At 42.2% G+C, this 12,173-nt stretch overlaps 1 long non-coding RNA gene across 1 annotated transcript; it reads left to right on the top strand.

The window, feature by feature from the left end:
• Nucleotides 1-3,993: 3,993 nt before the first annotated feature.
• Nucleotides 3,994-9,263, top strand: LOC306651868. The gene is made up of 2 exons (XR_013761226.1): nt 3,994-8,297; nt 8,406-9,263. It is a non-coding gene; the product is annotated as an uncharacterized lncRNA (long non-coding RNA).
• The last annotated feature ends 2,910 nt before the right edge of the window (nt 9,264-12,173 follow it).

Raw genomic sequence — 12,173 nt, 5'->3', positions numbered from 1 at the left:
CCCTGGGTTCCATCCCCAGTACCACAAAAAAACAAAAACGAACAAAGAAACAAAGGAACTCATGCAAGGACATGGGTTTGTGATAACAAAATCACTAATAAAGAAATTAGAACCATCAGAACTGACCCTCTGGAAGACAGATGAAATGATACTGAAATGATGAAAAGTCTCCATTTGTGTCATTAGACAAATTTGGCAAGGTGGGGCATCAGGAGAAGCAAAAGCAGGGATGGGAAGATGGGAAGATGACAGTTCTTACTTGGTGCACTTCTCTATCGTGTGGCTTTTTCTCCTAAATGAGCAGGTATTTTCAAAAGGAAAGGCATGTGTGTGTTTAATAGGCTCTAAAAATACTCTGGAGAGCAGAAAAGAGAATGCAACATGGTGACCGGTATGGGAGTCTCTTCTGATCTGAGGCTGGCTGGGCTGCTGCCTTGCTGGCTGCTTTGCTCAATGGTTGCCTTAGAAACAGGCTCAGAGAGGGGGAGTCGGTTACCCGGGGCAGCCATTAAGGCAGTGACTCAGCAGAAAAGCCAACTCAAGAGGGAGGCCTCCATTCACTGTTCGCCTGCCGACTTTCACTCTGTCCTAGAAAGACCACAGCAAGAGCATATTTCCGACACGATTTGCAATCTTGGTGCGATGATAAAAAATGAAGGCGGTATAAAGAAGCCGCCCCTCTCTTCCAGTTTCTCCCTAGTGAGACAGACCATGGGTCCCTTTCCCTCTGCCAGGCTGTCCTTTGCCTCTACTTAATATGCAGCCTCCACTTATGCAGCTTTATTCTGGACCCTCCTGCTGACAGGGTAAAACAAGCTTCCTTTCACGAGGGTTTGCTCCACGTTGCTACAGCAACCGTGTCCTATAGACCGCAAGCATGGCTCTTGCAGATTTTTAGAAAAAACCAGACCGAACCAAACATCACTGGAGTTGGAGCCGAGCAGGATTCACAGATTCAATTGAGAGAAAAGCGAAGGGACCAAATTTGATCCGATTTCATTCTGGTTTGCTGTGGCCACATCTGTCTTGAAGGCTGAGCCAAAGGGAAAGTTCAACATCTGAGACGAAGGACAAAAACAACATATTTTTGTGAAGTGATCCTTGCTCCATGTTTATGTCCACCCATGTAGGAGTGGAACACAGGCCGCCACTGCCTTCCACCAGAGAGACTAGTGGCCAGGGTACTGGAAATGTGCAGAGGTTAATGGGGAAAACAGATTTGGAAGAAGTCAGGCACAGTGGCTCTGGAGGCTGAGGCAGGAGGATGACAAGTTTGAGGGTGTGGGTACAGGGCATTGAAACTAGGGGCACTTTATCACTCAGCTACATCTCCAACCACTTTTCTTTTCTTTTCTTTTTGGTACCAGGGATCGAACCCAGAGGCCCTTAACCACTGAGCCACATCCCCAGCCATTTTTGTTTTGCTTAGAGACAGTGTCTCACTGAGTTGCTTAGGGCCTGGCGAAGTTGCTGAGGCTGGCTTTGAACTTGCGATCCTCCTGCCTCAGCCTCCTGAGCCGCTGGGATTACAGGTGTGGGCCACCATGCCCAGGAGGTTCACAAGTTTGAGACCAGCCTCAGCAACTTAGTGAGACCTGTGTCAAGATAAAAAATAAAAAGGATTGGGGATGTGACTCAATGGTAAACTGCCCCTGGGTTTAATTCCCAGTTCCCACCCCCCACAAAAAAAAATGGAAGAAGACAAGTTGTATTGGTCATTTGGTGTTGATTCCATTTCCTCGAGGAAATGGGAAGAATCATAATAACTTCTATAGACTTCTTTTTAAAATTTTTTCTTTGGTACTGGGGATCAAACTCAGGGCCTTGCGCATGCTGAGCACCCTGGGCTATCCCCGGGTCTGGAGACTTATGATTCTGGTCATCATAGACCAGTTTATGTCACACTAACTCATTGAAAAGAGCTAGACAAACATTTTACTTATAAATGTTTGAATTGGGCACTAGACAACAGCCAACACAAGCATGACTTAAGGTGCTTGTTTTTCCCAAGACAGAGTGAATAGCTTTTTTTTTCTTCAAATATTTTTGCAAAATTACAGGCTGAGAATTTTCCAAACCTGACAAAAACGCCAAAACAAAAGATCATATCAAAACACAGATTCAAGGTTTGAAATCATGAAGCTGGATAAATACAAGGAAAACCACTTTTAGGCACATTACAATTAAACTGTTGAAAATCAGAGATAAAGAACTATTAAAAGCTGCAGTGGCACACACCTGGAACCCCAGCACCTCAGGAGGCTGAGACAGGATGATCTCAAGTTCAAAGCCAGCTTCAGCAACTTAGCAAGGCCCTAAGTAATTCAGTGAGGCCCCATCTCTAAATAAAATTTAAAAAACAAACTGCCAATGTTCAGTGGTAGAGTGCCCTGGGTCCAATCCCTAGTATGGGGCGATAGGAAGCAGAGGGGTGGGGGAGACTCAATTTTCAACAGAAATAATGGAAAACTGCCAACCTAGAATTCTATATCTAGCAGAATATCCTTTAGAAATGAAGGCAAAATGAATACATTTTCAGATAATGGTTGAGGCAATGGTTCTGATACAATGCTAGCCTTTCTGTACTATAAGATATATTACAGGTAGTTCTTCAAGTCAAAAGAAAATGATCCTACATATGAAAAGAAGCTCAGGGGCTGGGGATATATAACTCAGTTGGTGGTGTGCTGGCCTGTGAAGCACAACAAGACCTTGGGTTCAATCCCCAGCACCGCAAAAACAAAACAAAACAAACAACAACAACAAAAAACCCTCAACATTATTAGTCATTAGGGACAAGCACATCAAAATTACAAAAAGTAGCCTGCCCATGGTGGTATGTGCCTGCAGTCCCAACTACTCCAGAGGCTGGGGTGGGAGGATCACTTGAGCCCAGGAATTTGAGGCCAGTCTGGGCAACACAGTGAGACCGCATCTCAAAAAACAGTAATGAACCAACTAACCAAACATCCCCCTCCCCTGCAAAAAAAAAACCCCTACAATAATACTATACCTACTAGAATGGCTACAATGAAAAGCATGGATAATAAGTGCTAGTGAGGATGTGGAATAATCGGAACAGTCACTCACTGCTGGTGGGAGTGGAAAATGGTGCTGCCACTTGGGAGACGGTTGAAAGGTCGTCACAGTGTTACACGTGGGCTGAGGCTGTGGTTCAGTGGTAGAGGTGAGGACCTGGGTTCCATCCTAGCACTGCCACGATAAACAAACAGGCTATTCAGGAGGCTCAAGTGCAAGGATCACAAGATCAAGGCCAGCCTGGGCAATTTAGTGAGGCCCTGTCTCCAAATTTTAAAAAAGGGTGGGGTTAGGGGTGTGGCTCGGTGGTGGAGCAGAAGTCCATGAGGCCCTGGGTTCGATCTCCGGTACCGCACACACACACACACACACACAGAGATGGCTATTATGTTATGAATATTTTACCACAATACAAAAATCATACACGCACAACCATTATTGGATAACACAATAAGATGTAAGTGGGTAAACACATGAACATGGCCAGGCTGGATTGTAGGGGGAAACCAAACCAAAACAAAACAATATGCTGCTTCAAAGAGACACATTTTATTTTTTAAAAACAGCTTTATTGCGGTATAATTGGCATAAAATCCACAGCATGTATTTTAAGTGTACAGCTTGAAAATTTTATCTGACAAACCATCACAATAATCAAGTGATGGCACATGTCCACCCCTACCCAATGTTTCCTCATGCCCCTGTCATCCTCTTCTTCGTCTCATCCCTCCCCACCCACCCACTTCCAGGTGCCCACCGATCAACTTTCTGTCACTAGAGATAATGTGGCACTCCCTAGAACTTCACAGATGTGGAATCACTCAGCAGGCAGCAGTTACCGGAGTTCAATAGTTCACCCCTGCTGCTTATGGAGGCACATGCCTGGAGTCCCAGCGAGTCCCAGCAACTCCCGAGGCTGCTGCGGCAGGAGCACGGCAAGTTGGAGGCCAAAGATAAAAAATAAAAAGGGCTGCGGATGTGGCTCAGTGGTTGAGTGCCTCTGGGTCCAATCCCCAGTACCGAAGGGAAAAAAAATCATCCCTTTTTGTTGTAATATGCAATTTGTTTATCTATTTTCTTGGTTGCGTGGGTTGGTTCCACTGTCTGGCTATTGTGAATAAAGCGGCTATGAATGTTCAGGTATGAGCTCGTATGTGGATGCATTTCTCCCAGGTCAATACCTAGGAGTGGAATCGTCCCATACAGTAAGTGTGTGTCTAGTATTTGGAGACACTGCCAGGTTGCACCATTTTACATTTGCCAGAATTGCCTTCCCTGGTTAGGGTTGGCCACAGGAGACGCGGTACTGTCAAGGCCGGTTTGGGCCCACTGCAGCTCCTCCCGCTCTCACTGGATCTCCCGCCTCAGACGTCTCAGACTGATAGGACAACCAAGACACGTACGAAAACGCTCACAGCAGCTTTATTTATACCAGTCTCACACATTCATTCACTGGAATGCTACCCAGGAACAAAGGCCACAAACTACTGCTGCTCGCTTCAAGGCCGAGTGCAGTACAGCACGCAATGAAAGAAGCCAGACGTGGGAGTCGAAGCGCATGATCCCATTTATACAGGAACTAAGGGCTGGGGCTGGGGCTCAGTGGGACAGTGCCTGCCTAGCATGTATGAGGCCCTGGATTCCATGGCCAGCACTGCAAAAACAAAAACAAACAAACAAACAAACATGTGAAACTGATCTTTTTTGGGGGGGCGTGTATTGGGCACTGAACCCAGGGTCTCCCACACGAGGCAGGCACTGTACTACTGAGCTACGACCCTTTAAAAAAATAACCATTTTTATTTGTACTAAATTATGGCTTAAAAAGAGAATAGTGAAAATATTTATGGTAATGGAAACTATAACTCACACATTATACATATTGAATAATAAATTGTTGAGTATTAATTTTCTTTTTCCTAACTCATTGCTTCTTTGATTTAGAAATGGAAAATTACTCCTTTTCTTCCACACCAAGATGGATGTGTCCAGTTGTATATTTTACCTTGGTATATAGTACAGAATTCAGCCTTAAATACTTTAGAGAGGACTTTTATTTAGTTTAATTCAGAAAACAGCTATTCACAACTGTAAGTACATCTGGACAGTATAAAATCTTTGCACAATATTTTTACCATTAAGAAAACAACTGCACAGAGATATTTGGAAGATTCTAGTATTCTAGAAGTTCCATTTAGTTCTCAGCAACACAGTTCAGCAATTCAGGAACTTCCATTTGAAGGTGTTTGTTCACATTTATATTAATCGAGAGAACTTATTTTATTAAAACCCAATGGCACCTCATTTTGTAGGGGGGTATTGAGAATTGAAACCACGGGCGCTTAACCACCGAGCCACATCCCCAGCCCTTTATTTTTTTGAGACAAGTTCTTGCTAAGTTGCTGAGGCTGGCCTCAAACTTGCAATCCTCCTGCCTCAGTCTCCCAAGTTGCTGGGATCATAGGTGTGTGCTACCATAATAGGCCATGATTCATTTTTATAAATCTTAAAATCAGAGAATATTTTCTAGAGTTCTGTCTCAACTTGAGTATCTGAGGGAGCGCAGTTTAAGCCTTCATTGTCACTTCTGGAAACCGTCTCTATCAGAGGAATGTAAAGCAATATTTCTCTGTCAGAGGACTTTCCGAAGACATCTTTTTGCTTAAAATGATAACATTAAATTATTTGTAACCATTTGAGAATGTCCTCTTACAATAGAGAAACAGAATTTTAACAACCCTAAAGGCCACAATTTAACATCCCTTAAGCTCTTCTGAGCTGAATCAAGGATTTTTTCCAAGTTGATTTCTTTCAACTTTTGGTTTTTGTAGGCCCGGGTTGAATTACATTGACTCATATTCCATATTTACCCAGTCACCTGCTGTGGAAGAAGCACTCGGTACTACAAAACCTGATTCAGTCTCAGCATCAGCTGTTGTAATGGCAGGAAATGCTTTTCAATTTCTAGAGTCACGTAGCCTGTGCCATTAAAAACTATGTCACTTATGGTCTTTTAAGCATTGGAAGAGTCTTCCAGTGGCAGAAATTCAATAGTCTGCTGCATTGTTTAGCATGATACCAGGAAGCCCTGTGACTTTGATCAGTTCCAATGCAGTGTTGTAAGACATATTGGCCTCCCTCACATTACTCTGTTTGTTTGTTATTTCTGCAATCCCACAGTGCTGGGGACCTGAACCCGGGCCTCCAGCATGCGAGGCAGGCACTCTACGAGATGGGCTATATGGCCTGCCATTACTCTGAATCACATGACTTCATTTCCAGTTTGAGAAGAAATTTATTCTGCAGAAGCTCTCAAAACATTAATCCAAGGACCAAGACCAAGATAGGGTCTCACAAAGTTGTTAAGGCTGGCCTCGAACTTGCAATCTTCCTGCTTCAGCCTCCCAAGTAGCTGGGATTACAGGTGTGCACCACAGTGCCTGGCTAATCTATATGCTTGAAGCAAGGATAGTGGTTATCTTGCATGAGGGATTGTTTTAGTCTGTTTTCTGTTGCTATAAGAGGATACATGAGAATGGGTAATTTATTTTTTATTTTTTTCAACTTTTTATAGTTGTCGATGGACCTTTACTTAATTTATTTATATGTGGCATTGAGAATCGAACTCAGTGCCTCACACATGCTAGCCAAGTGTGCTACCACTGAGCTACAACCCCAGTTCCAAGAATGGGTCATTTCTAAAGAAAAGAAAATTATTTTGGCTCACAGTTCTGAAGGCTGGAAGTCCAAGAGTATGGTGCTGGCATCAGGCAAGGAACTGAAGCTGTTTTATCTCATAGTGGAAAAACAGAAGAATCACATGGTGAAAGAGGAAGCAAAAGAGAGCCAAGGAAGCCAAACTTGATTTCATAACTTACTCTCATAATAACTAGCCTCTTCCCAGGAGAACGAAGTCATTCCCTCAAGGACAGAATTAATCCCTTTATGAGTATAGCGCGCTGACAACCCAAACACCTGGGGGTTGGGATCAAACCCAGGGCTTTACATGTGCCAGATAAGAACTCTGCCACTGAGCTCCCTCCCCAGCCCTTCGTATTTTGAGACAAGACTTCACTAAGTTGCGCAGGCTGGCCTTGAACTTGCCATCCTCCTGCTTCTGCCTCCTGAGTTGCTGTGATAACAGACAAGCACTACCACTGTGCCCGGCTAATGTTACATTTTATCATTTAAGTTTATAGTGCCTGTGAAATATCAAAGAGGATTATGTCTAGGATCTGGAAACATGGGCCAAAAGGTCAGAGAATAAAGCCCTGGAGATGTAATTTGGGAATGGTCAATACAGAGATGGTCTTTAGAGGCATGAGAATACATGAGATCACCACAGAAATGAGCGAAGGAAACAAAGATCCGCTAAGGCACCTGGAGGGACTTGTACTTTGTAGAGGTCAGGTAGAGGAGAGTGCCACCAAAGCACACTGAGAAACAGCAGACTTCAATGTCATGCACATCACAAGAGGAGAGCAGAGGGGGGATGGACACTCATGTTGAATGTTGCTGAGACTCAGTAAGATAGGCTGGGTGCAGTGGTGCACACCTGTGATCACAGCTGCTGGGGAGGCTGAAGTAGGAGGTTCTTATGTTTGAGGCCAGCTTGGGCAACTTAGTGAGACCCTGGGGATGTAGCTCACTGGTAGAGTGTCCCTGGGTTTCATCTCCAGCACCACGAAATACATACATACATGAAGTCAGAAAAAGGACAAACTGTATCTGTTGACATGAGGATCAATGGTGTCACGGACAAACATTAATTTGGTGGAGTGGCAGGGGTAGGAGCTATGTTAGAAGGAGTTGAAGAGGGAATGGGAACTCGTGAGAAAATAACAATTATTTTCAGAAGTTTGGCTATAAAGAGGAACAGAGAAGGGGCTGTGGTTGGAGGTGGGCATTTTGTCAAAGGAGTTTTCCTTCCTTCTTCAGGAATGGAAGCTACCATGACATGTTGGACGGAAATAGATTCAGGAATGAGGCAGAAGCTGATCATGCAGGAGAAAGATGCAGTGACCTTAGGAGTGAAGAAGTTCTCAGCAAAGAGGAGGAACTTATTATTCTGGTCATGATGAAATAACTGATACCAGTTGTAAACAAGTAAAAAAACAGGGTGAAATATTTGAAACAACTATTTTCAGATACTGGACAACAGGCAGTGCAGGACTATGATAAGGAGGAAACTCTGGGTTTCTGGCTGGAGGCACTTTCCAGACCTTGGTGCAGGAAGGGAGTTCCTGGCAGAACCGGGGGTTTTACTGATTTATTTATTTATTTTTTTTGCGATGCTGGGGATCAAACCCAGGGCCTTGTGCTTGCAAGGCAAGCACTCTACCAACTGAGCTCTCTTCCCAGCCCAGTTTTACTGATTTATTAACACTAACATTAACACTAACAAGCCAGTAGTATAGAAAGAAGAACACCAGAAACACTTGATAAACCCAAAAGTAAGGAACAGAGGAAAGAAGGAACGAAGAATTGATGGGACAAATACAAAACAATAAGTTGGACGACTTTAAGCACAACCATTAAATGCAAATGGATTAAACAGACCAATGAAAAGGCAGAGATTATCAGACTTGTTAAAAAAGTAGACTCAGCCAGGTGCGGTTGTGCACGCCTGTAATCCCAGCAGCTGGGGAGGCTGAGGCAGGAGGATTGTGAGTTCAAAGTTAGCCTCAGCAACTTAGTGAGGACCTAAGCAAATCGGTGAGACCCTGTCACTAAATAAAAAATTAAAAAGGGCTGGGATGTGGCTCAGTGGTTAAGTGTCCCTGAGTTCAATCCCCAGTACAACAAACAAACAAAAACCCAAAGAAACCCCAAAAACAAACAGACAAGAAAAGAAAAAGTTTACACCACGAAAAAAAAAAAAAAATAAACATAAGATAGCTGGACTGGCTATATTCACACCAAAGAAAGCAGACTCCAGAAGGGACATTGCCAGAAATACAGGGCATTTCATAATAATAAAAGGGTCAATTTATCAATGACATATGACAATCATAAATGCTTATACACTCAATAAGAGTTTCAAAATACATGTAGCAAAATCTGGTAGAACTGAAGGAAGAAAGATGAATACACATTTACAGAACTTTCTATCCAACTACAGAATATACACTTTAAAAAAATAAACATGGTACATTCACCCAACTGAACCACATGGTAGGCCACAAACAAGTCTCAATAAATTTCAAGGAAATGAAATAAAACAATAAATTCTCCAAACTCAATGAATTAAATCAACAACAAAGAGCAAAAAGATAATCTGAAAAATCTCCACGTATAGTTGGCCCTCTGTATCCACAGGTTCTAGATCCATGGATTCGACCAACCATGGATGGAAAATATTCAAATAATTGCATCTGTATACAATGTACATGTTTTTTGGTCATTTTCCCATAAACAATAAGGTATTACAACTATTTACATAGCATTTACATTGATCAGTAATTAAAGGTAATTTAGAGATGATTTCAAGTATAGAGGAAGATATGCCTGGGTTCCATGCAAATACTATTTCACTTTATGCAAAGGACTTGAGCATCCATGGATTTTGGTATCTACAGGTGATCTTGGGAATAGTTCCCTGCAGATACAAAGGGACAGGGGTCCCTGCATTTGTAAATTAAACAACACATTTCTAAGTAAGTCACTGATTAAAGGAGAAATTAGAAAATAGTATAACTGAATGTTCACAAAAATATGATATCCAATTGGGCGGGGTGGTGCATGCCTGCAATTCCAGAGGCTTGGGAGACAGAGGCAGGAAGATCCCAAGTCTGAGACAGTCTCAGCAATTTACTGAGGCCCTAAACAACTTAGTGAGAACCTGTCTCAAAACAACAAATAAAAAGGGCTGAGGATGTGGCTCAGTGGTCAACTGCACCCAGGTTCGATCCTCCGTACCCACCCCCCACAAGAGAGAAGCCAGGTATGGTGTCCATGCCTGTGTCCCAGCTACTTGGGAGCTGAGGGAGAGGATCACTTGAACCCAGGAGTTTGAGGTCAGCCTGGGCAATACAGTAAGAACCCCTTCAACTCAAAAGAAGAAGTGGGTGGAGAGGAGGATTTAAAATCAGTGATTTAAGGCAATACTTTAGGAAGCTGGAAAAAGATGAGCAAATTACATCTAAAATAAGCAAAAGAAAGGAACTGATAAAGAGTGAAAATCAACAAAATAGAAAAGTCAAGGAAACACCAAAAATCAATGAAACACCAAAAATCAGGTCTTTGAAATTATCAATAAATTGATAAGCCTTTATTTAGGTTGATCAAGAAAAAAAAGCTGGGTACAGTGGTGTGCACCTAAAGTCCCAGAGACTGAGATGAGAGGACTGCTTGATGTCAGAAAAAAAAAAAAGGATACCCATTACCAATATCCAGAATGACCCTAGATCCTACATAGTTAAGGGATGAAAAAAGAGCATTATTACTACTATTTTAAAAGTAAAGTAATGTTAACTTTATGTTAACTTAAATGAAATGGACAAATTCCTTAACAGACACAAAGTATCAAAATTGACACTAGAAGAACCAGAAATGCTGAATGGCCCAATATGTAATTAAAGAAACAGAATTTATAATGAAAAGTTTTCCTGTATGGCTGGGGGTGTATCTCAGTAATAGTGACTAGCATGCATGAGACCCTGGCTTCTATCCCCAGTACTAGAAATCAACTAAAACCCCAAACAACAACAACAAAACCTCAAAACAAAATGCTTTCCCACAATGAAAACTCCAGGTGAAAATGGCTTCACTTGTGAATCTGTGAAACATTTGAAGAATAAATAACATTTAATATGTATAAGAACACAAGAGAATAATTTCAGCTACTCCAGAAGCTGAGGTAGGAGGATCACAAGTTCAAGGGCAGTCTGGGCAACTTAGTGGGACCCTGTCTCAAAAAGCAAAAGCTTGGGGTGTAGCTCAGAGGTAGAGCGCTTGCCCAGCATACATAAGGCCTGGGGTTCCATCCCCAGCACCACAAAACAAAATGGGAGAGAATGATTTCCAGTTTATTCTATGAGGCCCTGATACCAAAATCAGAAAAAGATATTACTAGACACTGAAGGCCAATACCCTTTATGAACATAGATACAAAAATTCTCAAGATATTAGCAAATGAATTCAGCAATATATAAAAGGCTATTACACCATAATCAAGTGTAGTACTATTTTTAACCAAGGAATGCAAGTCTGGTGTAACATGTGAAAATCACAGTGATTTACCATATACATGAACAGAATAAGGGAGAAAAATCACATAATCATTGCAATAGCTGCAGAAAAATCATTTGAAACATTCAGTAATGCCTCCCCCAATTCAACAACCATTTATAATAAAAAAATTCTCAGACATCTAGGATGAACTGACAAAATCCATCTCTGACAATCGTATGGCTTCCACCATGCTTAGTGGTGAAAGACAACACTTCACCTAAGACTGAGAACAAGACGAGGATGTCCACTTTTACCCCTGTATTCAACATCTGACTAGAGGCCCTAGCCAGTGTAATAAGTTGAGAAAAAGAACTCATATATGTAGGTTGGAAAGGAAGAAGTACAACTGTCTTTATTTGCAGATGAAATAGTTGTGTATATAGATTCTCCCAAGGTATTTACCCCCAAACTACTAGAACTGGCAAGTGCATTTAAGTTAGGGTCAGAATATAAGGTCCATATATAAAACTCAATTGTACTTCTATATATTATCAATGAACAACTAGTAAATGAAATGAAGGTAGTGCCTACAAGAGAATCAAAGCCCATGAACTATGTGAGGAAAAACCTAACGAGGTTAAAGCATGGAGTAGCAGCACTGTGGATCTGTCTATTCCCAGTCTGGGCCGGGCTAACTGGGAGTAGAAACAAGAGCCTCCAGAGGGTGGGAAGTCGAGTTTGGGCTGGACACTCAAGAATCCCAAGACAAGGTGTGCCGGAAAGCTCAAGGCTTTCAGAGCAAGAAACTGTACAAGTATAGCCAGAGATTGAAAATTTTTATTACTGAAGGACAACTTGGACTTCGCCAATGCCTAGCTTCATGGGGGCATGTAGTGTGACTCATGATTGTGAACACAAAATCACGGTAAGCCTGTGCTACAGCCCTGGGCTACTTTTGAAGA

The sequence above is a fragment of the Sciurus vulgaris genome, assembly GCF_902686455.1.
Source record: "Sciurus vulgaris genome assembly, chromosome: X".
In the NCBI taxonomy this organism is placed as follows: domain Eukaryota; kingdom Metazoa; phylum Chordata; class Mammalia; order Rodentia; family Sciuridae; genus Sciurus; species Sciurus vulgaris.
The sequence above is the reverse complement of the archived record's forward strand: the minus strand, read 5'-3'. Positions and strand labels throughout refer to the sequence as shown.